Here is a 25,771-nt window from a genome sequence, read left to right on the forward strand (position 1 = left end):
GCACCCTATTGACTTTATTCACCAATGTAAGGATATGTTTGTGGTAGGAATGTCAGATAACATAAAAATTAAGTTAGTAAAACGGTTTCTAGAAGGGGAGGCCCTATCCTGGGCAAATGAGAATAATGATTCTTGGAATACTTTTGAAGAGTTTGAAGCTAAGTTTATTTGCAAATTTTGGTCACAATCCATACAAGCCAGATTAAAGTCAGAATTTCTAAATGGACCAGTGTATAGAGGGAAAGTAGGGGGAATGCAAAAATTTTGCAGAGATCAATTGAAAACTCTTTTGATATTATGACACAAATTGATGTTTTAAAAAGAAGGTTACCAGAGAGACTGCAGTGGGAATTGGTCCATGGACCAGACGATTCAATGGAAGAGTTCCTGAAATTTGTAGATAGATTAGATAGGGCCTTGGAAAGAGAAAATAACCAAAGTTTTGGCTCTGGCAACAACCAGTATGGGGGGTGGAACAGGAATGTAAATAGAGATTATTATGGGAGGAGAGACTTTGAAAATTCTGGAAATAATGCTCCAAATAGGGGAGATAGGAGATATGAAAATGATTTCAGAAACAATACACAGGAGGGAGGATGGAGGAGAGATAACAGGAATGATAGAAGTAGGTATTGGGGAAGAGAACAAGATAGAAGGGGGTTTGCTGAAACTAGTGAACAAAACGACAACTACAAACGGACAGACCGAGGGAACCAGCCGGGAAACGGTGGACAGTCCCACTAGATGTCCGTAGTTTTGGGGCTAGACAATATTATGATAGGACAACACATAACCGAAACTGGAAAAGGAGAGGATACAATGTAAAGAGTAAGTACCATGAAAACTCTGATGTTGTTAGAATGAATAAATTAGAATTTAATAAAAGGTTTTGGGATACTATGAGTAAAAGTGATACAGTTAATAAAAACAGTGTTCAAGCACAGGTAGATAGTGAAAGTGCAGAAGTTGAAGGTATTGCAGAGTTCCATAGTTGGGCTGAAAAAGATACTGGTGTTAATATCAAGTCAGACACACCACACCGAGCGAGGTGGCGCAGTGGTTAGCACACTGGACTCGCATTCGGGAGGACGACGGTTCAATCCCGTCTCCGGCCATCCTGATTTAGGTTTTCCGTGATTTCCCTAAATCGTTTAAGGCAAATGCCGGGATCGTTCCTTTGAAAGGGCACGGCCGCTTTCCTTCCCAATCCTTACCTCACCCGAGCTTGCGCTCCGTCTCTAATGACCTCGTTGTCGACGGGACGTTAAACACTAACCACAACCACCACCACCACACCACAAATAGAATCTATTTTGGGGGGTTTATTTGATAAGAAGGGGGATGACGAAGTGTTTAATGGAGCCAAAGACTCAATTGCTGAGATTCAGATACATAGGGGGGAAACTGAAGATGGGGTTGTTGCGGAGGAGGAGGAAGAAGTAATAGAGGGACATTTAAATAATGATCCTAAATCAAGTGATGTTGTTGATGAGAGTGTGGAGGAAGAAATAAAAGTATTTGTAGAATTGAAAAGTGATGATGAGGTAAAGGTAAGTGGTGTGACAAACATGGGTCATAATGAGGTTAATGTAAGTGAAGTGCAGACTAGGGAATGTGTATCTGAGGACAAGCTATTGCCTATTGGGAACTATGAAACACTAATCTATGAGAATGGAAATAATAATAATATTAAAGAAAATATAAAGGGATGGAATGTAAATGTGTGTTTTCAAGAGAAAGGGGAAAAGTTTTTAGAAGTTTTGTGGAACAACTATGGAAACTGTATAAACAAAGACGCCTTTTGGAAAGAATTAGCAAAGGTAAGTGCAACCCTGTATCCTACATGGTGGACAAGAATCCGTAGTGGACTTTATAAAAAAGGGGGTGAAAACAGTAGGTTGTTAAGTGACAACACAGTGTTAAAAGGAACAGATGAAAACAAAGGTTTATGTTTAAATGTCAATGCTTTGCAAACAGAGAGGGATGTGTCTAAGTGTAGGAAAGAGACATTAGACTTAGGAACTAAAGAAATTGAAAATGATCTATTGTTTGAAAATACTGAAATAGACAAAGATGTTGAGCTAGGTTGTCCATATGTTAAAGTAAACATTGACATTGGTCCATTTGAAATAAAAGAAAGCCCACATCCTAATGCGTATAGACTTATCTTTCCCAGATCAAGAAGGTTATTTGGATTAAGAAACATCACTGAATTGAAACCATATAAACATGGTTAAGCACATTTCCCTGTTTGAATACAGTTACTTACCCATTTTCCATAAAGCATGTTATCAGCAAAGTTTTTTACTGGGTGTGTCTAATAGCAACTACCACTCATCCTACAGACCCTGGAGAAGTTCCAGATCTCAGAGAGAATGTTTTTATATTTATATTGTCACTATTGAATATTAAATTTTGAGACATCTTCTTTACTTGCAACGGGCAAGAAGGTGACAAACATTTATTACTTTCCTTTTGTATTGTTGAATATGGGACATACTTGCACCAAATAAAAGACAATGAAAAAATTGTTGTGCAAGACCCATCATTTTGTGACTATTGTGTTCTTAGGCATAAGATTTGTGTACAATTTTCTACAGCTAATCAGATGTTCACCAAGTTTGATGTTTGTGTTATGTTGTGACCAATTTAAGTGTCCAATTTTAGTATTAATATGTTCTTGTACTGTCTTGACTATGCATCTCAATGGGAGACAAGTTTTTTAAATATTTCCTTTTTTTGCAAGTGCATATTATATTCATACATGTGACTTCTCTAGTGTTTGTGTTTATATATCATGTCCATACTTATATTTATGTTCCTTGTTTTCCTTTCTTTTATGTGGCTCAAAAAGAGCAGTCAGTTACAATATTTTCTTATGGACATATGACCTGTCCATCTATGTAATATATTTATGTTCCTTCCATTATCTTGATTAATCTGTGACTCAATGAGAACTGACTTTGAAATAATTTATATATATTTTTGATATATCTTAAAATCGCATGTGATATATTTGTGTCTGTTTTTAATCATTTTCCATGTGGCTCACTGGGAGCAAAGATTAACAATTTTTTTTTGCTTTCATATATTACTAATTATTTTTATTATGCTGTCATACTGAGTGACATAACACAAAGTGCATTTGAAACAACACAACTAAAATATTTGCAGGAAAAAATCATTTTGAAACGGAGTAACGGTCATTGCATACATACACATTATGCATAGTAAAACAAAAAAAATTATTAAAGTAGTACTTTTCCAAATTTTAACAATTTGACACATTTGTCCTAGTCGGCTAATATCATTAACATTCTGTAAATGATATTACCTGAGGGGGGTATTGTAACGGAACATATTAAAGGCTTTACTGTACCGAAGTATGCGATACCCTCCAAATTCAACCAGTTTAACGAGTATTTATGATTATAGAAAAGTTATTGTGTATGTTAACAATGATTGCGTAACATGTCTCCATAAACAGTCAACCCATTAAATTATACTGAATTACTAACCCACACAAAAGTTAATATCACTTGATCACTGATACAGCAAATGTCATCATGTAAAAACACTGAATTCATCTTAAATAATTAATATGAAGTACGAAAAATAGTGTACAACTTAGGTATTTTGGATCTCCTTAAATAAAAATCACCCAGTGAAACCTATTTGTTCACTAGGAGCGGTTTCACTTAGTATTAACGAAATCAATCCTGTTTTAGACGAAAACCAATGTATTTCTTAATAATTCATGTTAATTACTTATTTATGCAAATTAGAGAAGTCAATTGACAAACTTCTAAAAAACGGACTTTTTGTAACAAAGAATTATTCTGTCAAGTCAACAAATCTGTCTGTCATTTTAATAACATGTTAAATTATGTCACTTGATGCAAATTAATAACTTTTCTGCACAAATTATGATAACAGATGTACATGTGACTTGTAAACTATATCTCTTTTTAGTAGTTCTTTGACAATGTTATAAATACGAGCAGCAAGAAGGGTCGAGAGGCAGTCGGAATGTCACTTTGGTACAGTGTGTTTGTGTGTTATTGTTTGAGGTGGATAAACAATCCAAAGAACATGTAAAGGAAGTTGTGTTGTGTCATAGTCTTTGGTGGGCAGTGGAATTAAGATGGCCACCAGAGAAATAAATATTTGAAGTTTACATATTTGTTGGTTTCGTTCATTCTTTATCGTCAAAAGCACATAAAAAACACGGGACCTCATGTTTTTAACCCTAGACAACCAGATTTAGAGCCAGCATCAACATCGAGACACAGCAGCGATCCAGCAAGCAGCAGTGAGTACTACAATGCATTGTAATGGCGCCAACCTAACATCAAGTGCTAACAAGCTCCGTAAAGGGGAGTGAAATAGTGCGATTATAGCAATTAGCAATATCTACGACCAGGTGACCATTACAGTCTCCACATCTTAAAATTAGACCCTAATATTTTTCCATTATTTTGTTCTTTTGTGAGTCAACATACCATTGAATACTCTGGTTTATGTGGCTGATTGGCTCCTACTCATGACTGAGTATATTATTCTGATCTGTACCCATCATTGTGAGTTTTTTGAGTCAGTTCAGTAGTTGTACACTTAGGCTCTAAATTTTTTTTTTTCTTTTGAAGATTTTGGAAACGTGATTGTGTAGATCTTAATTTAAAATTTATAAATTCTATTTATTTACACTATCTCTGTAATCATTTCTATAGTTTAGTGGTGCAATGTTGTAGTTTTGACCTTGTATTATTTGTCTTGAGACAGTATGTTCCATAGACCTGAAAATATAAATGCCATATCATGATATATGTATAGATTATGATTTGTATAGTACATATTTTTCTTATGCTCCCTGTAATATGTATCAGATACTTCTATACAACCATATGCTATACCTGGCATCATTTTATACACCGTTTTTCAAACATTGTAGTCTGTCACAAAATACTGCAAACATTCTGTTTCAAAATTTTGTGAGGGGGATATTGCAATGAGTCACCCTCCTCTCTAACATTATCCCCCCACCCCTCTGTCTCTCTCTTTTTTATGAAGTTCATATGATTTTGTGCATAATGTGTTATGTTTTGGGGTAAAATATAGAAAAAGAAATTAATTTGTTAGTACTCTGTACATACAGTTAAAATTACTCTTCTTTGAAAAATATTTGAAATACCGTAATTTTGGGCCCATTTAATATTCAGTTGCACAGTCTGATGCTAATTATTAAATTTATTTCTGGGCTCATTTATAAAATAATGATAAAACTTGATGATTGTTCTTTTGTCATGAAAATATGTAAACTCTTTCACTTTGTAAACTCTTTGGAATATTGTGAGTACCGCAGAATTTTGGTAGTAGTGGGCATGCTTCTGATGGAATAAGACATGGTTTTTATTGTGTTACCAATAATGTAATTTGTGGTGTGATAGAAGTGAAAATTGTAAAGTTGGTGTGATTTAGAAAAATGGATAAAATAAAAAGATATTCATAGCAACTGGCAAATATACATCAGTTATTCTGTTAAACAAGAACCCACAACATTATAAATATTACAGCTACAAGAACTTACCCTTAGACACAACAAGACTTGGAGCCAACAACAATGAGATAATGAAGATAAGTAAAAAGTTCTTCTTTTGTGTATCTTGAAGCTTTCAAAACGTTTATAGACAGAGAATTTTGATTGTGATGTGTAGGAGGGTAAGATTACAGACTCAAAGCTGTTGTGTAAAATGGGGGTTCCAGCAGTGCAGCTCAATTCCTTGTTTTGCCCCTGTTCCTGCTGAGGCCAGCTGAGGAAGCTGACAGTGTGCAGAAAAGCTGCACATTCTCTTTCTTTACTTGCCACCCCTTTCAAGCAGTGGGGGAGACCACCGACCTCAACCCAAGCAGCTGGCCATTAAGCAACACCTGCTGCCTGCTGCAATAATATGAGTCTTGCCTGCCTCATCACATGAGCATGCTCATTAGCCAAGGTATTCTCAGCAGTAGCAAACATCAAAGTCAGCTGCCACAGCCATCTGCATTGAGTGCGCATGGTGTTTAAAGTATTAAGTGGAAAATTTAAAATGTCAGGTATACATGTATTTCTGAGTGTTTATTTCAGCAGACCAATTATCAACTTTTATTAATTGTTTCTATAAATGTTTTAAAATTGCAAATAGCACATTTTTGGTCCATTTTAGTTTACTTACATAGAAAATAAACTTTTATCTATTTCTTGGCATCACACTAGCTACTATAGTTGAACCTTGATTACACCATACATCTTTATATCATGTTGTTAAACCTTGAGGTATATTATTTTCAGTGTATTGTCTATGTCTGTATGTGGGAAATATATAATCAAACTTTTCTTTCTTTGATTTGAAGTCGCTTTGGCAGAGCTTGTAGGTGGAGGCACCCCTTTGCTACTCAACTCTTTGTAGCTTTCTTCAATCAGTCACTCTATCAATCCTTGAACTAATGACATATTATTCAAGGCAAATCAAGGTATCAGGAGTATAATGCCTAAGATATAATGATTTCAGTATATAATGAGAAATGTTTTGTACCATTTGTTATCCAGGTGAATTTACTGAGAGCAGAAAAATCTGACATGCTAAAGTAGAGCTTGAAAATGATATTACAATTGAGAATGAAGAGATGAACAACAGATGCTGGTTGTAAGTGCTTGTTATGGACCATTTTTTAAATTCACTATACACGTCCATGCAAAGAAATTAGGAGTAGAGGCTAAAATGTTTTATGTAGTATAAAATGCTAAAAAACATGTACATGAGAATATTCTACTTATATGAGAAAAACAATGTAATACAAGTTATTGCCAAAAATTAACAGTTAAGAAAGTATTTCTCTGGCTGAGATAGGAAAAAATACGTCTAGTGTAATCAGTATACAGCTAAATGACATGCAGAATGGGCAAATGTATCTGCAAAAATGATGCATGCAACCTGCAGTAAATTATGACCTCAAACACTGAAGGTTTACGAATAATTACTTTCTGATTAACTGTAAACTTACTTGTGAATGTTGAGTCAAATTGCAAGTTTGTGTTTGCAAAATAAACACATGGTTCTGTAACTGTTCCCACCAACAGAAATGGTATTTCAGTTTCTAGCTCAGGCACACAGAAATACCAGAATGACTCAAAGATACCAACTTCCTCTGATAAAAAGCTGAAAGATGATGTTGTCTTATGCCCACTTGCTAACCAGCCACTTACTGTGTCACAGTGGAAGGGAAATTCTTTTTCAGACACAGATTCACTCAAACGGTGCCAAAAATAATGAAAATTTTTTTCTGTAGGATTCAAAATATCAAATTTTCTGTAAATGAAAGCATATGATCATATTATTAACATGTTCATAAAAGTATCAAGTGTAATGTAGCACAACAGTATTTTATGATATCACATTATTTGTCTACACTAAAGGCCAGCTACATGCTTCTGTCCACATTAAACCTGCTAATAAACAACAGTACTTACATTTTGACAGTTGCCACCTTTCCCACGTCAACCATTCCCTCCCATGCAGCCTTGGCATTCAAGGAAACATATTTGTTCAGGTATAGGCTCTTTACAGCAACACAACACCATTCTCACCTCAGCCTTCACTGGACATAATTACCCCACCAGCCTAGTTCAAAAGCAAATTTCCCTGGCCATCACATCTAATCCTGGTACTGCTGATCCCTCCAAAAAATAACTTTGGAGCACATGAAATAAAACAACCCCCTGTTTTACATTCATGTTTTGATACCCTAATGAAATACTTTCCAAAGAGGCAATTCATTGAAAGTTTCGTAATTTCAATTGTATCTAATAAGTGATTTCATATAATACATTAAATTTCATAAAATTTACTATTTCATTTGTTTACTTGTATGTCATGTTTGTCCAATATATGCTAGCATTATTTTGCATTCAGTAATGAAACCATAATTTAAAAAAATAGGTTGGCATTGTGGTTTTTCACTATTTTGTATAATGTGATGTGTATCTTATGTAAAAATCTTTTATATTGTATACTCCAATTTGGGCATAATATATGAAAGGTTTTGTGTATAGCTATTCATAATAACTTTGAACTTGTAATTGTTAATTTTATAAATTTACAGTATTGTTTTGCTAACTTCATTGTTAAGAACATATAACTAGGGGGAGCAGAAAGCTCAAAAAGCTCAGTTGGAGACAGTTCACAGATGCGACCATTGTGTCGCATGTCAGTGTAATAATATAATTGTTGTACTACAGTTTAGTGACTATGTAGCCTGCTGTGTGGAGTGGGCTCCCACCAACAAGTTGTGCAGCTTGTCATTAATAAACCATTAAAAACAACTTGGTCCCTTGATTATTTCATGGAATTCATGTAACTAGATCCAGTTTGCAGATAAAATGGGCTGGTATGACAACTTCAGCAGCAGTGACAGGAAGCAGGTTACACCAAGTTACACTGAACTAAGATATGTAGAAGCAATGAACTGAACTTCATATGTCACTGCAAAACTAATTACTAAAGTGTAGTGTTTGGAAACTGTTTTAGCAGTAAGCATATGTATTTGTGTCAAAGTTAACTCTGAGCGGTGGAGGCCAGAGTGATCAATAATAAAGAGACACCCATGATCACACAATCTTGATGTCATTGGAACACAAGTACAACAACCAACTTTTCAAATTCTCTGTTTAATCTAATAATCTTTCAATGATTATTTTTGTTGTATTTTTGTCACAATTCCAGTTTCCCCCCCCCCCCCCCCCTCTTGCCAAAAAATTTTGTTACAACCACTAGTCACTCAGCAATATACTGGTATGGAATGTATTCATCAGCTACTTCAACAAGGCTATGACTTCCTAAACTCATGCCCTGAAATGAGATCCATTCTTTCTGAGATTTTGCCCACCATATCTTCAATAGATTTCCATCACCCTCCCAAAAATCAGTATTTCGTTCTCATCACATTCCGTAAGTCACCCTTGACCCACAGTTCTGGGTGACTTTTCTAAAATCTACCCCTTTCCCTAGACCTCTCTAGTCTCTTTTCTTTACCCCTCTTCCTTCCCCTTCAACCCTTCTGCCTGAAGAAGGAACAACTGGCTATGAAAGCTAGCCTGATTATAACCTTCTTTGATGTGTGTGTTCTGCTACCACCTGACGAGTAGATTTTGTATCTATCCAATTCCATTACGTTACTCACTTTGGTGCATATGAGGAATGACACTCCTGAGAAACAATATGCACTCACACACCCCTAGTGTTGCAAACACATAGAATATCTTCAATTTTGAAGCCATTTGTCCATGGTCCACAAAAACTTGGGCGTATTTCCCTTTATCTTCCTAATTAAGTGCTTCCTTGTCTTCAAAAATGAATGAGCAAAAAAATAATTCTATTTAAATGCTTCCTTTACAGGATTACAAAATTTATACGAGATGTTATTGCTGGAAGGCTACAAATACTGCATATACTTTACAGTTTGGTTTCTGGTGTAAGCACAGTCAATACTCTCTGAAACTATTTGTTGAAGAATTGCATGTTCATAACATTATATGTGAAAATATTTTTTCCTTTTAAAAGCACTCTCTAACTTTTTCCCTTTATTCAGCTGAGACACTCAGTCATGTTGTGCACACTCATGTCCTCAAAATATTGATATCCCTCCAGAGTGCTTCAGGCCATAGTGGATTTCCGCAATATTGTTTTTAGAATGGATTCTGAAAACATTTATTATGTGAAACCCAATTTACTGTTTTCTCACATTACATAATGAAAGTTGAGAATAAAGGTATGGAGGTAGATGCACTGTTCTTGATTTCCAGAAAACTTTTGCCTCAGTAGCACATATACACTTATTATCAAAAGTATGATTATATGGGGTATCAACAAAGTTTGTAACTGGATTGAGGAGTCTTTGGAAGGGAGGACACAGCATATTATCTTGGATGGACAGTCATCATCAGATGTAGAAGTAAATTCAGGTGTGCCCCAGGGAAATGTGATGATACCCTTGCTATTAATGTTGAATATTAATGACCTTGCAGACCATATTAATAGAAACCTCAGACTTTTTGCAGGTAATGCAGTTATCTATAATCAAATACTGTTAGAAAGAAGCTGCAAAAATATTCAGTCAGATTTTAATAAGATTTCTAAATACTACAAAGATCTTCAACTTGTTTTAAATGTTCAGAAATTAAAACAGAAATATGCCACTAAGTCATGATGAAATCAAATATTTCTTGTTGATTTGTCCTATAGCCAGTATGTAATTAATATGTGTGTTATTTTATCATCTCTCATACCGTACACATGGGTGTCCAGAACCAAAGCTTTTGAACTCAATCACTTTTGTGTCAGAGTTTAGTGGAGCTCCTGGTACAAAGGAAATGTCATTTCCTATTCTGCATGGAGCTGGCAAGGAAGGTATTCGCCTTCCACTACTCAGGTAGTCAGATTCTTCAATTTGGAAATGGCAGACTGGCATCAGGGTACTGCCATGTATTACTACAGATTTTTTTTCGATGTCAGGCTGGCAATTCAATACCCTAAAAAGAGAACATACAACTTTATCTTATGTATATTTTTTCACAGCAGTGAGTATACTTTATACAGATGAAGAATGTAAGATATGGTATAAATTCAAATATGACCTAGCAATTTATTGACAATACAAGGAAAAGGATAGACTGCTACTCACCATAAACATGACTCACTGAGTTACAGGCAGGCACAATGAAAGGACTGCTATGACTTAACTTTCTGACAAAGCCTTCTACAGAAGAAGAAGAAAAAAATTTATTCATTCACTCAATGAAGCACACCTCAACACATGACCTTGGCTCGAATTGCCAGAGATTGCTGTCATGTGCACATGAGATGTGCTTGTTTGTGTGAACATTTGTGTTTGTGTGGGCTATCTTCTCCGAACAATTGAATTGAATTTTATTTGATCCTGTAAGATTACATTGTGTACAGTAAATGTACATGTAATATAGTACATGTCAAAAGTATTAACATTCATTATCACTTATTTTTCTACACCTTTAGCTTACATTTTTACATAATTGATGATGAATAACAATATATACAAATTTAATGGCATAAGTATTCTGCAATACTGTAAAACTCTTTTTTCAATGTGATGAAGTTTAAGTTTCATTGGAAACTCATTGTCAAGTACACTATCTTGCAGGTTTTTAGGCAGACTTCTTAGTAGTCTGATACCAGAGTACTAGGGTACTTTTTCTAGCATTTCCAGTTGGTGGGGTATGCTCCGTACATCATTCTTCCTTCTTGTATTGTGGGTGTGTACACTAGCATTTGTAATCCAGTCCTCATTCAAGGTTTTGGCCAAAAGCTAAAGCATAACAGTGTTTTTGTTGTGCCTGTCTGCAACTCAAAGTTCATCTTTATGTTGAGTAGCAATCTATGCATTTCCTTACATTGTTGATATTCCAACCTGGAGTTTCCATTTTAAGCAGTTAATGAAGCAGCATTGAATAACTGTTTAAAAAAGGAAGAGTAGGTCTCATAATATAAGCTGTTTATTACCTGCAGATTAATGTGGATTTATATTCGAACAGGAGGCTAGGTGAAAACTTAATACAACACTCCATCTCTTGGTTTGGTTCTAGACTTCCTTCCTTTGGACTGACTGAGAAGGGTATTTGATGTTCTCCTTCAATGCCTTTGCTTATTTCTGAAAAAAAAAAAAAACTGTTTCTTGTTCTCCCTAATCAACCAAAATAAAAAGAAATCCACTAATAATTAACAGTACTTTTATTTATAAGTAATACTAATTAATTATTTAATTGAAGTACATGATTTTCCTTTGTGGTTATAATTTATTATAAACCAGTAATGACATATAAGAGCTTTGCTAGTATTCATAATAATAAGGGGATGACAACTTCTGATGAATGAAAAATATGGAAACCTGTATCGGTGATTTAGAGTTCCAGACAATTATGTAAAATTCCCGGTAAGACCATAGCTGACCACCTGTAGTGCCCTCATAATTACAGCCTTATATATTCTGTGTGAATGTGTATTTGAGCTGTTCATTCTCATTGCATTATGATGAAGAATTCTTTATCATTGTGAGACGATCCCTGGATAAATAAATATACCAACTGTTACTATATTATGAAAAGGATAGTTGTTACTCACCATATGACAGACATGCTGAGTCACAGACAGGCACAACTAAAATACTGTCACAAAGTGAGCTTCCAGCCAATGAAAGGCCTTTGTCAGAAATAGACAACACACACATACACGCACACAAACACAATTCACACACACATGACCACATTCTCTGGCAGCTGAAGCCAGACTCCAAGCAAAAGCACATGATTGGAGAAGCAATTGGGTGGAGGTTAAGGAGGTGGCTGAGGCAGGGAGGGGGAGGTACAGCAGGGTGCTGCTAGTGGGGGCATGCAGGAACGAGATGGAAAGAGTGTAGGGCAGCTAGATGCAGTCAGGAGGTTAGATGGAGGATGGCGAAGAGGAAAGGGGGGGGGGGGGAGCAGAAAAGGAAAGAAACAAAAGCAGTGGGTGCTTTGGTGGAATAGAGGGCTGTGTAGTGCTGGAATGGGAGCAGGGAAGGAGCTTGATGGGTAAGAATACTGACTAACTAAGGTTGAGGGCAGGAGGGTTATGGAAAGGTAAAATATATTGCAGGGAGAGTTCCCATCTGCACAGTTCAGGGAAGATGGTGTTGGTGGGAAGGATCCAGATGGCACAGGCTGTAAATCAGTCACTGAAATGAAGAATATTGTGTTAGGTGGTGTGCTCAGCACCATGAGGGCCCAGTTGTTTCTTGCCCACAGTTTGTCAGTGGCCATTCATGCAGAAAGACAGCTTGCTCGTTGTCATGCCCACATAGAATGCAGCATATTGGTTGCAGATTAGCTTGCAGATGATGTAACTGGTTTCACAGGTAGCCCTGCCTTTGATGGGATAGATGATGTTTGTGACTGGACTGGAGTAGTTGATGGTGGGAGGATGCATGGACAGGTGTTGCATCTAGGTATATTACATTGATAGTAGCCTTAAGGCAAGGGACTGGGAGCAGTGGTTGTATAGGGATGGACAATAATATTGTGTAGGTTCGGTGGGCAGTGGAATAGCACTTTGGGAAGGGTGGGAAGGACAGTGGGTAGGACATTTCTCATTTCAGGGCAAGATGAGAAGTAGTCAGCACTACACAGCCCTCTCTTCCACCAATGCACCCACTCTTTTTACTTCTCTCCTTTTCTGCTATCTCCCCTCTCTCCCCCACCCACCATCTGACCAGCTGACTGCACCTAGCTGCCCTACACTCCCTCCATCTACTCCCTGCATGCTTTCACCAATGGCACTTTACTGTCCCCCACCCCTACCCAGCTATCCCTTCCTCTACCTGCCCCAGCCTCCTTCTTATCCCCACAAAGTTGCCTCTTCCATCATGCACTGCTGCTTGCAGTCTGGCTTCAGCTGCCAGAGACTGTGGTCAAGTATATGTGACATGTGCTTGAGTGAGAATGTATGTATGTGTATATTGTCTATTTTTGACAAAGGCCTTGTTGGTCAAAAGCTCACTTTCTGACAGTCTTTTGTTGTGCCTTTTTGTGACTCAGCTTCTCTGCTATAAAGGATTATATTGTTACATTCCATCCTAGATTTTCCATTCCTTCACTTACTGTTACTGGCACATGACAGCTGGGATCCCAACTGGTCAATGGATGCAGCACTCCTGGTATTGGTTGCAAGCAATGCTTGCAATGACAGGTGTTTGTCTGACAACCAGCTGGGCTGATGAATGTAATTAACTTCTGTCATTATCAATTCCATTACAAAACTTGACGGAACTACCCCATCATTTTTTAAAGTGAACTTGTATTCAGATGTCTGAAAAAAAAGTCAGAAAAATTGAAAATTAATGAACAGTAGTAATTTACACTTCCTGGAAAAGAAGGACCTGATTTTACTTTCTTTGGTTTTGATGGAGGCTTTTGTAACACGTAGACTCCATTGAAAGTGAAGCATAACAAGTGCTTTATTAGTATTCCATGAGTTTTTGCTGTATGAATGAAATAAACTGAAGCTACAATTTCATCTTGAGCGCACTGTTACAGAAAGTGTCACTAATTCCTTTAACAACAAAATACAATAAGTTTCACCTAATATCAAAATCATTCTGTTCCTGCCAGTACTACTGCTGCTCCTAGTATTCTGGTGATGCAGATAGGCATAACTAATGCAGCGCCTGAGGTCAGTCATATCTGCTTCAGCTCAGGTGGATTTAAAGCAATATAACTAAAAATTACTTAGTCAGTTATGACATGGCACACTGGAACTATTCCATCTGTTATATTTCAACTTTGTGAATAATTAATGTTTTACACTGTGTTTATTTCTTAAATACTGTACATTTTCTAAGTACTGCACATTTGTGAGTTGTTGGAATATTTCAATATGTCAACTACTCTCTTTCCCAGTCAGATTCATTATTCAATAGTTCTGAAGTGCTGATTTCAATGTTGCACCTAGATTTTCTGAGATTTCAGATGATTACAAATTACACTTCATTGAAAATTCTATCACATTATTTAACAAGATACACACTATGAGCTATTAAGTATTTTTGGTCATTGTGACATCACAAGATATAAATGTTGGTAGTTCAATAAATAACGTAGTCCAAATTCTATGAAACTGGGAATATAAGATTTCATAGACAGCCAAATTTTACATTACTGATTTGGCTGCAATACTTGTTAAATTCTGATCCTTGTCATTGCACTTCTATTAACCTGATTTTCAGCACAATGTGACAAACTTTACTAACAGATGAGTCATTAATTAAGAAATTTGCATATCTTACAGTGATTGTCAATATGGTGCTTGTATTTGTAAGTAAAGTATCCCCAAACGTATGCATGAAGTGATTTCACTAATACACTCCTGGAAATGGAAAAAAGAACACATTGACACCGGTGCGTCAGACCCACCATACTTGCTCCGGACACTGCGAGAGGGCTGTACAAGCAATGATCACACACACGGCACAGCGGACACACCAGGAACCGCGGTGTTGGCCGTCGAATGGTGCTAGCTGCGCAGCATTTGTGCACCACCGCCGTCAGTGTCAGCCAGTTTTCCATGGCATACGGAGCTCCATCACAGTCTTTAACACTGGTAGCATGCCGCGACAGCGTGGACGTGAACCGTATGTGCAGTTGACGGACTTTGAGCGAGGGCGTATAGTGGGCATGCGGGAGGCCGGGTGGACATACCGCCGAATTGCTCAACACGTGGGGCGTGAGGTCTCCACAGTACATCAATGTTGTCGCCAGTGGTCGGCGGAAGGTGCACATGCCCATCGACCTGGGACCGGACCGCAGCGACGCACGGATGCATGCCAAGACCGTAGGATCCTACGCAGTGCCATAGGGGACCGCACCCCCACTTCCCAGCAAATTAGGGACACTGTTGCTCCTGGGGTATCGGCGAGGACCATTCGCAACCGTTTCCACGAAGCTGGGCTACGGTCCCGCACACCGTTAGGCCATCTTCCGCTCACGCCCCAACATTGTGCAGCCCGCCTCCAGTGGTGTCGCGACAGGCGTGAATGGAGGGACGAATGGAGACGTGTCGTCTTCAGCGGTGAGAGTCGCTTCTGCCTTGGTGCCAATGATGGTCGTATGCGTGTTTGGTGCCGTGCAGGTGAGCGCCACAATCAGGACTGCATACGACCGAGGCACACAGGGCCAACACCCGGCATCATGGTGTGGGGAGCGATCTCCTACACTGGCCGTACACCACTGGTGATCGTCGAGGGGACACTGAATAGTGCACGGTACATCCAAACCGTCATCGAACCCATCGTTCTACCATTCCTAGACCGGCAAGGGAACTTGCTGTTCCAACAGGACAATGCACGTCCGCATGTATCCCTTGCCACCCAATGTGCTCTAGAAGGTGTAAGTCAACTACCCTGGCCAGCAAGATCTCCGGATCTGTCCCCCATTGAGCATGTTTGGGACTGGATGAAGCGTCGTCTCATGCGGTCTGCACGTCCAGCATGAACGCTGGTCCAACTGAGGCGCCAGGTGGAAATGGCATGGCAAGTCATTCCACAGGACTACATCCAGCATCTCTACGATCGTCTCCATGGGAGAATAGTAGCCTGCATTGCTGCGAAAGGTGGATATACACTGTACTAGTGCCGACATTGTGCATGCTCTGTTGCCTGTGTCTATGTGCCTGTGGTTCTGTCAGTGTGATCATGTGATGTATCTGACCCCAGGAATGTGTCAATAAAGTTTCCCCTTCCTGGGACAATGAATTCACGGTGTTCTTATTTCAATTTCCAGGAGTGTACTTATGGTCCACCCTAAATAGCAGAATTCAACATTGCTATTTTAGGAATGATTGTGTAGTTTCTAAAATAACAATTTGTTCACTGGCCACAGACCCCGAGCGGCTCTAGGTGCTTCAGTCCAGAACCGCGTGACTGCTACGGTCACAGGTTTGAATCCTGCCTTGGGCATGGATGTGTGTGATGTCCTTAGGTTAGTTAGGTTTAATTAGTTGTACATTCTAGGGGACTGATGACCTCAGATGTTAAGTCCCATAGTACTCAGAGCAATTTGAACCATTTTTTTGAACAATTTGTTCACATTCCAGTCATAAATAAATGGACATCTCTCAAAGGTAGCAGTCTGCATGCAGTCCTGGTCAGTCTAACAAATATGTAACATCCATGCTCCCAATAGTTGGTCATATTACAGGTATATCTAATTTTTTATGGAAATACATGCACCTGCACTATGAAAACTAAGTGAAGTTGTTTAAAATTTCTGAAATGATTTTTATAACTCAGGCTAATGAATATTTTGACAACTGTGTCATGGCTCGTAGGTGACTTCAACCGTCATTGTCATTTGAGTGAGCTACTATTGAGCACAGTCACTTTCAATTAATGATTAAATTGACCATTGCAGTGTACTATGTGTGAACTGTAGCATTTTACTTACTTGCCTTATTGACTTGTTAGGACTAACACCAATTACTGGTGGTGGTCCAGTACAGTGTAGGAGCGGTATAACTAAGTTATGACATGGTAATTATGATAATAATTCTGTCTGTATGAATATTATGCAGCAAGACAAACATGACTGCTCTACTCAGAAGCACAGAGCACATTATTGAGTACACAATGAGCCAAAGATCATCCATTGTAAATTAAAGTCACTAGTCAGTTATGTTAGCACTTTGGGTCCTGAGCCATTACGCGCGGGTGTCTACCATAAAGACTGGCTGGTTTTAACGTATTTTAAACTACTACAACTCATGAAAGGTTTCAGTTATAGCAATAAAATTACTCTTATTGAAAAACCTAGACTTTCTTGTTTAAAACCATATATAATACCTTTCCCTTGAATTAATACATACTTTTGTCAAGTGTTATTATTATAACCTTGTTTTTGGAAAAAGGAAAAATTGGTCAAAGGTATATTCACTGTATTTCCTAGAAGGAAATTTTTTTTATTTTACACAAAAATTGTAATTGTGATGGATACAGTATGTCTTATCTACAGTAACCTCCTGTGACTATTTTAGAATGCAATTTTGCTCTTTGTGTGGTAAATTTTGAAGCACGGCATTTTGCACAATGCTACTTCACATTCACTACACTGGTAGCTTGTGTCTTTTCGCCACACTTTTCCAGTCAGTTTTTTTTCCTCTCAGAGAACACACTACACACTGTTGTTGTTTCTGTTTCTTACCTACTTCTGTCTCAATCTTTTCCAGGAAATTATTTCCAGTTGATAGTCTTGAGAGTCCAGATGGACCAGGTCGGGGTTCAAGATCTTTGCTTTGTGCAAGATCTTCACAGATAACTGTCATGAAGTGAGATGTTGTGAGGCATTTTCCAGTAACCTTATTGTATAATGCGCAGGAATTTACACTTGCCATTAGTATAACATGGAATGCCAACTTTCTCCACCACTTCACAGTTTGAGGTTCAAATACGCCGTATGACAATCGCTGATCTGATAAGTCAACACCAAACTTGTTTTTATTGAAGTGCACTACACAGGCTGGATTTGACTTCTCTCTTCCTCTGTGATAGTGAAAGTGACCATCTCAGCAGTGTGCCTTGTACTTATCATGTGCACATTTCTTTTGTCCTTCCAACACAGTGCAAACATATTTCCTGTACGCCTGAAAATAAATTCATCTTGCTGAAGGTTTGGATCTGTTATAGCACGAGGCAATCCCTGCCGAGATTTTCTTGTTGTTACCACAAGAGCAGTTTTTGCTGCTTCCAGTTCTGAAGCAAGTATTGGACTTGTGTAGAATCTGTCTGTAAACAAAGTGTAGCCTTTTCCTGACAGATTTGCAAGCAATCTCTACCAGAGTCACTGTGTCAGACATTTCACCCATGTAAACAGAGAAATTCCTGATGTAACCTGTGTCAGATTCAGATAACATGTACAGTTTAATACCATATTTATTTGGTTTTTGTGGCATATAATGTTTGAAATACACGTGACCTTGAAATTTACACATGCCTTCATCTATTGTAATTTTTTGAGATGGTGTATATGCACACTGAAAATTAGCACACACATTATCTAGGAGGGATCTCACCTTGTGCAGTGGGTCATAGCCAGTTTCTCCTTTCCTCTTAGCTAAGGAATTATCACTAATGTGGAAGTTTCTCAAAATAGAAAGAAATTGTCATGGAAAAAGATGTTGTGGACAGAAATTACACGACACAACAGGGTTCTTGGACCAGTGCTCTCCTATACGTGGCCTCACACTTACACACATATGACTACAATTGCCAGAAACTTCCTTATTTCCATAAGTGTAACTCCTTTCCACTTTGATTATGAGCAGGTGGGTGAAAGGGAATTTGTGCTTCATAATTTCCTGATGCATTGTTGAGTTTACAGATTAGATTGTTCCTTTATATGTTTCATCATACTGTCTGTCAGGAAAAACGAAAAAAATTCTTGAGGTGCACTGTTCTGGTCTAAACTGACAACATTACATACTCCAGATTGTCCTGAGAATAGATCAATATCTGGTGCACTATCAGTAGTCGCCTAACATTCCTCAGAATCGGTGTGGCACACAGGTCTCGGCTTTCCCCTCGCCGTCAGTCTAGCTCGTTCTTCACGCACAATATCGATGGGATTACTTGCTGCTGAAATGCTTGGACACCTGCTCTCCTCTTATGAATCTATCAGAAGAGTACTATTTGCAAATAAAGTCATAATTACATACTGAGACTTTTTTCAGTGAAAATCTGAACAAAAATTATACATGTTTTGTTGTCAGAATTCTTTACCTGAACTGCCAAAAACTTCTCCTTGAACATAGTCCACATCATCATCAGAGTCATATACAACATCTTTCTCTGACAAATCAACGTCACTTTCTTCTAAATCACGATATAACTCACGAGCAATTTCTTTGTCTGTCAAGCCATGCTTTGCCATGTTGCTACTGAGACCGCGCAGGAAAAAATCGCCGCTCACAAATCCCGACAAATAAAAAGGGAAGCACACCCTTCCACATCATGCGCACATCATCTAGTGACCAATACTCAAACTACAGTCCATGCAGTGCCTCCTAGACAAGCGGGAGCTGTAAGAACACACAAAGTAAGGAAGGGGAAGAATGAGAACACATGCCTGTAAAATTACGGGCGCCGGACTTTTGGGCAGGCCACGCATGCCCGTATTTTTACGGGCGTTGGCGCCTAAGTGTTAGGAGGTATGAGGTTCCCATAGAGATTGCCCCCCCCCCCCCCTGCACCCCCCCTTCCATGCAATGTGAAACAGAGGGGTGATGAGGATGAGCAGTTTATTATACTGCATGGAGGAATTAATCATGTAGGTATGGGGGCAGGCACAGTGTGCAGTCATAATGGATGGGGCTTCTGGCACTGGATGCACTGTGTTAGGGTTGGGTTGTGGTAGCTTATCCCTGTCTTCCATCACTGCTTCCATAGTGGGTAGTGATGTCTGAGGAATGGTAACATTGTAAAAGCCATCAGAAGATAGCCACAACGGGAGGGCTGCTGTACCAAAATTATTAGGCAGTATACAAGAACAGGTGATATAGCAGCTGATGAACCCATTCTTGGTGTCAAATTTAGGGTGTCTGCCTTTGAAGATGAGGAAGTTGTCTATCAGTTCAATGCTCAGGCCATCAGGCTGGAAATTGTTGAGATCAAGCTTTACCATGAAGTCAGTGATGAGCATGGTATGCACAGTCACATTATCATGGAAACTGGAGGGAGTCAATGCATCAGTGGTGGATGGGTCATCCTGAAGCATCCACACCACTTTCAAACAGTTCACTGACACTGTAGTGGTATTGCTATTGAGAAAAATGTTGAATATATATGCTTTGAGTTTTAGCACTTTGTGTGGGGTCCTATGCATAAGCTACAAAGTGGGCCAGATTGTATCATCTCAGAGAGAATGATGGAGCAAAGTATGAACATTTTGGGGGTGAAAATCTTAGGTGCACCATGGGGTTGTGGAGGAAGAATTTTCAGACAAACAATATGTTCCTTAACTCTCACAATGGATGTTGGAAGTTCAGTGGTGCCAGACAATCGTATCTGAAGCAAGAAAACCACAGGGATGTTGGGTGATTTGCAATATAGGTGGGTGAGTGATTTGCCACATAGGAATTCAAAGAAGGATGCATTGAGGCCTTTCTTCTGTGGTGTGGTGCCTATTCCTAGGCACACCAATGGCAATGCTTCTATCTCAATGCAACATTAGAACAGCCTTTAATGTTTGGTACCACTGTCCCATCATACCAATGCTTTGCACAGTGGGTGCCACAGAGAGAGCAGAGTGCAGAGAAAAGAGCAGACTCAAACTGTCAGCTCTGGTCAGTGGTAATGAGCACAGGGCATCTGTAGCGAGCAATCAAGGTGTTGAAGAAAGCTCTGACTGTTGCCTCTGCTGACATCTTGTATACAGTAATAGCTTCTACCTATTGTGTGACATGATCAATGATTGATAGCATATACCAATAACCTTGAGATTCAGGAAGGGGTCCTACAAAGTTGATATGGATGTGTTGGAACTGCCCTTTTTTATGGTAAATTGTTCAAATGGCGGTTATTGATGTTGTCCTCTTTTTTGTTTCTCTGACAAGGTATATGTGTATGTGTCCTTCCTCTGTAATCTCTCTTGACAAATGGCCATAAAAATCCTCAGCAACAAGTTTTGCCATTGGTTGGATCGTGCGATGTGCTAAGATTTTGGTTCAAAATGAGTTTCCCAAATTGTTGCAGGAATAGGGGACAAGTTAGATTTTGTGAGACATTGCACAAGATTTGTCTTGTTGTATCCGGTAGAAGGTTCATGGTTGTGTCATTGAGTAGGTCTTGAATTTGTTTCTCTCTCTGTTGTGCTTCTGTGAACTCATTACAATCAAGTTGTGCTGAGATAACACTGATGCAGGGCACGTAATTCACAATGATGTCATCCGTAGTCAAGGTATCAGAAATGTCTTGGTCTAATTTTTTATGGTGGGTCACATGTTGAGACCAGTAGTGGCCAGTGGTCCATGTAGATAATCAATGGTCTACCTTTGATATCATCCTTAAATTGATGAATTGTTTCATATACCACAAGTAATTCACAGTTGTAAACTAACAATTTGCATTATGAGGCAGTTATTTTTGGGCAAAAAGAATCTGAGTGATTGTTGGATGCCTGTAGGAGGACTGCACTGATGGAAAATTTGCTCACATCTAATAGTTACTGATAACTGTGTATGAGGAATGGATGGGCCAAGGTTGTCACATATTTCAGGTAATCTTTTAGTCATTTGATAGCTGTCTAAATTTCAGAAGTCCATTGTAGATTTGTTTTTTAGTGCCTCCATTAATGGTGCCTGTATGATAGCCACATGTGGTAGGTGGTGTTGGTGGAACTTTATCATCCCCAGGAAATGTCATGATTCTTGCTAGTCATGGGGAAAGAATAATTGATGGATGAGTTCTATTCACTGTAATGTTAGATGGGTGCCTATGGTGTTACCTACATGATCCAGGAAGATAACTTCAGTTTGTCAGAGGTGGATTTTCTCATATTTGATAGTGATGTGAGTCTCTGAAAGAACATAGAAAGCATGATCAAGAGGAACTGCATGAATGTCATTACCTTGTAAGAAGATGAGGATGTCTTCTAGGTAAACATAACAGAAGGGCAGCTTCAATTCCACACTGTCTAAAAATCTTGGCCTTGTCTAGGCTGAATTTTTGAGGCCATCAGCTTAAAGAGATATTCAAATATTCTGAATGGTGTAATGATTGCTGTCTTTTGAAAACCTTCCTGGTGCATTCGTATTTGATAAACTTGTTTATAGTTCAGAATAGTGGATTCAGGTGCAACCACCAGACAGAGATTAAAGTCTTGTATATAAGGTATCAGCCAATTATTGATGGTAGAACAAGTGTTAAGAATTTTGTAGTCACCACATAAGTGTAAAATTCTTTCTTCAGCACTAGTTTGATGAGTGAAGCACATGGGCTGTCTGAGGGTCAAACTATTACTACTTTTAGTAGATCATGAAACACTGTTTGCCTGTGCAGAGTTTAATGAGAGGGAAATGGCATGGCCTGTGTTAAAACAGGAGCCCTAGTGTGGTGAGGTTCTTGTTTACAGTACCATTTGTGATGTCACATGGAGTGAATAACACTCATGGAAGGCCTCTTGGTGGCTGCAGGTGTGAACTGTATGTGGCAGAGACAGAATCGACTAGTGTGAGGAGGATGTTGCTGACCTGGATGGTATGGGAAGATTGCATAGGCAGATGGAGGCATGCCACAGCTGTGTTATGTCTGTCTGATAAAGTTGTCATCAATGGCTGGAGTTGGTTTCAGGTTTTGGAGATGGTGTAGTGCTGTGGTCAGCTTATCAGACTGTTTTTCATTGCCAGACATACTGTTTGATTATATTGTTGGAGACATAGAGACTTTAATCAGATTTCAATGTAATGAAACAGGATTTGTTGGATTTGTTCAAGTATGGTGACACAGTCAAGAGATGATTGTAATGTTGATTTGTTTTGATATTTTGTCATTCATCACTTGAAGAAGCTGCAGTGCTGTTGTGTTGCTTCTGAGGCAGGATGTGGCAAATGATGTTAGAGACTACACAGCCGGTGTTGTGTTTGGTTAGAGTGCCACTGGATAAATCCAGTAGCTCTGAGGATAGGTTCAATAATATCTGCAATTTGAAAGTTCCATAAAGATGTGTTATGGAGCCATAAACAGTGGTTGTAGAAACGTTTGCTGCATGAAGCTGCAAGGCTGTAGGCTGTGATGGTTGAGGTCTGGGATGCTAACTTCTGAGCCTGAAGAGATTAAGTAGTATTGCTGTCTGAGCTGATCCAGTATGTAGAGCCTGCCATTATTGCATGCTGATGAGGTATACAGTGGACCATCAACATTTGGAACCAGATAACTTGAATGGTAATTGTAGTCTGGTACACTTATTCTGGGTTGTGCAAATCTGACCTGTTTTGACAGAACTTTGCTGTCGCTGTGTTAGTAGGAGGATCAAATGAAATCTATAAAAATGAGAAATACACAGTTAGTACAGAAATGAGGAATTGCCTAAATAATGTACTCATTGTGAGTAACCAATAATATAAAGATTTACTACCCTGGTCATGTGTGAACTATGAAATTATGGTGTAAACAAGTGTATTGCAGAAGTACATATTTTAAGAATATTGATACTGTGGATTGAGCAGCTTGGAGTGAAGATTCCATGCAGTCCATAGACTTCATTTAATGCACCAGGAAAAGAATTACTAGCTGCAAAATTATGTATTCCCATTTTGAGAAAGAGTGAAGGAAAAAAGATGAGTGGTAAACACATGGAGATTACAAAGTGTTTTAGCCAAGTTATGAACAATAATGTCATCCATGAAGTGCAAATAACCGAGTGGTTTAAACCAAATAGGCCAGAAGAAAATAATTCAAGTTGTCAGTCAAACACAAATTACAAAATGGTAGAAACTAGACAGGGCAGAGGTGAATAAAACAAAACTTGTACAAACCCCAGAAGTTAATACACCTATTGATTGTCTCCAGCAGGCAGAAGACACATGCAAGAAAGACACGGAAAGTTTTTTAGGGGAAGTGCTGTTTTAGAAGTTTCATTAGATAAAGAAGTAGAAACTGTTTCAATAGAAGCTTCTAAATGTCCAGACTTTGCTGCATTACACCATAACAATTGGTCACTCATAAATAAAATTACCATGGTGGAAGTACCACTCCAGTATAAACAAAATGTAGACATATGTTGCATTACTAAGCATTGGCGATGAAATGATAAATTAAAATTAAACTCAGTCACAGGATATTCATAAGAAACTCATTTTAGCCTAGAGTTCCCTTAACAATGTAATTCACTATATTTGTGAAAGAGCAAATAAATTTCTGCAACATCAATAAAAATTATACTGACCCAACTGAAAGGCTTTGAACTTTCCATTACTAAGCTTCTGGAGTTTAACTTCAGAAATATTAATGTATGTTGAGTACCAAGTGGAAATCTGCCAGTTTACAAGTGCAAACTAGAGGCTCTATGGAATAGGATCAGTGCATTAAATATGAAGAAAGAGCTTTGTGGTGATTTCAGTACTGAGTTTTCAAAAGACAGCAGTACCAGAGATGCACTGATAAATATGACAGATTCAATATGATCCCCACAATGTACTACCTACAAGATTACCAGAATGTACAAATTCCATCGTTGACCAAATATTCATCGCAGACACAAGTCATAAATTCACAAGGAGAGTAATGAGCATAGGTTATAGTGATCATCAGGCACTGATGTGTGTAGAAATGCCAATAAGTACCAGCTGCAAAAATGTTGCTGAAAAAAGATCTTTTCATGAAAATAACATTAGAATTTTTAATTTCTTATTGACTAAGGACAACTGGGAAATCATTTACATCTGGAACAATATTGATGGCATGAATGTATGTTTCCAGAATATTTTTCTTTACTATTTTAATGTAGTTTTTCCAAAAGAAGTAAAAACTGTGAAACCTAACAAAAATAAGCAATGAGTAACTAAAGGCATAAATATTTCTGGTGAGAGAGATAGATTTCTGAAGTATTTCAGTAAGAATTATGGAGTGCCCCAAGAATCTGTACGTTATTCTAAGGACTACAAAAGAATCTGTGGTAGAGTATTCCTTTGTAATGGCAATTTAATAAGAAACTCATGTAAGAAAATGATATTTATGTGGAGAGTTATAAAAAAGTAACTTGTAGCTCAGCACCAAAAGACGGGAATGTAACACTAGAGGGCTCAAAAGTCACAGACCCAAAATCATTCATGACAAAATTTAATTAATACCATACTTCACTTCATTAGCTGGAGACCTCAATTCAAGTAAACTGTAAAGGACCAGCAAATCAGTGATTTTGGAAATCTCTATCTATGTTTGTGAAACAAATCTTGATGAAATTATAAGTAAAATTAAATCATTAAGTAATAAAATGAGGAGTGGCCTTGATGCAGTACCTGATTTCATATTAAAGCATGTGCTCACCACACACTAAAACCATTTGTAAAAATTTTCAACCTTTTCTAGAAACTGATGCCTTTCCAGATGTTCTAAAAATAGCACCACTGCTAAAAAAATCTTCTTCTGATAAATTGTGTCACAGGTCAGTTCCTTTTCAAAAATTCTT

Source organism: Schistocerca cancellata, chromosome 5 (assembly GCF_023864275.1).
Source record: "Schistocerca cancellata isolate TAMUIC-IGC-003103 chromosome 5, iqSchCanc2.1, whole genome shotgun sequence".
NCBI lineage: Eukaryota > Metazoa > Arthropoda > Insecta > Orthoptera > Acrididae > Schistocerca > Schistocerca cancellata.